This window comes from Balaenoptera ricei, chromosome 3, assembly GCF_028023285.1.
Source record: "Balaenoptera ricei isolate mBalRic1 chromosome 3, mBalRic1.hap2, whole genome shotgun sequence".
NCBI lineage: Eukaryota > Metazoa > Chordata > Mammalia > Artiodactyla > Balaenopteridae > Balaenoptera > Balaenoptera ricei.
Genome location: NC_082641.1, coordinates 66339052 through 66340368, shown reverse-complemented (window position 1 = coordinate 66340368; position 1317 = coordinate 66339052).

Sequence of the window (1317 nt, the reverse complement as noted above, 5' to 3'; positions counted from 1 at the left end):
AATACACAAATAAATCTAATGTAAACAATAAGAAGCCTTTGACTGCTTTTGGAGTGATTATTTTTGGAGTGATTATTGATCCAAATGCTATCTGCTGACTGAGGCTATCCTAGCTAATGTCTCCAAATACTCAACTCTTCTGCCGTAGTTTTGTAGCTGAGGCTTTCTGAGTGCCTGTGGGAATAGCTGGGTTGGTGGCATTTACCAAGACATTTTTCTTAGTTTACACATTTGTTTTGACTTGAAAAACTTATAGCTTGGGATTTAGCCCTGAGCTCATGGGCTAACCACATCGGTTTACTTCTGTCTCATTCCTAGTATTTGCACCTAACTTCTGCTTTAAGAACAAAGAAACAACTTTCACAGAGAATCACAGATTCAAAGAGCATGAAGATACATAATAAATTGCAAAGGATCAAAAATCAGGAGATCAAGAAGACTGTTCTCCATGTTCTCCTAATTTCCTCATGGGCTGCCCTCACACTGTGTTTCCTTAGCTTTGTTTGTTGAAATCGCCATGGCATCTATCATTTTTATTCAACGAAGTGAAATGAACACATCATTGTGATTTCTGAGACCTCTTGTTCCTTCACTTAAGATGAGTTAGCTGACAAATCCACTCTGTACTTTTCTTAATATTTATATTACATGGATCCTTTGAGAAAAGCAAACTTTTATTTAGACCTACTTAATTAGATAACCTAGAAGATGATCAATCATTGGGTTTTCCTTAGAGAGTCAAATTGTGAGTGAATTTTATTAATTAAAAAATTGTCGGGCTTCCCTGGTGGCGCAGTGGTTGAGAATCTGCCTGCCAATGCAGGGGACACGGGTTCGAGCCCTGGTCTGGGAAGATCCCACATGCCGCGGGGCAACTGGGCCCGTGAGCCACAACTACTGAGCCTGCGCGTCTGGAGCCTGTGCTCCGCAACAAGAGAGGCTGCGATAGTGAGAGGCCCGCGCACCGCGATGAAGAGTGGCCCCCGCTCGCCGCAACTAGAGAAAGCCCTTGCACAGAAGTGAAGACCCAACACAGCCAAAAATAAATAAACTATTTAAAAAAAAAATTGTCGAATGAAAACAACCTAATATACCATATGTACACATTTATGGGCATATAGGCATATATGTTTAAGCAGATGCATTTGATTTTATCTTTGCAGGAAATTCACCTGGAGCAACTGAGTGTCGCTGCGCTGTGCTCCGTTTGTAAGGCAATTATTAATCTGCGTGAGAATGTAGCAGGATCTCACCCATCCCAAGGTTTGCCTTTATTTCTTAACAAAGAGGTCTGTTTAAACAGTAATTTTAAATTTC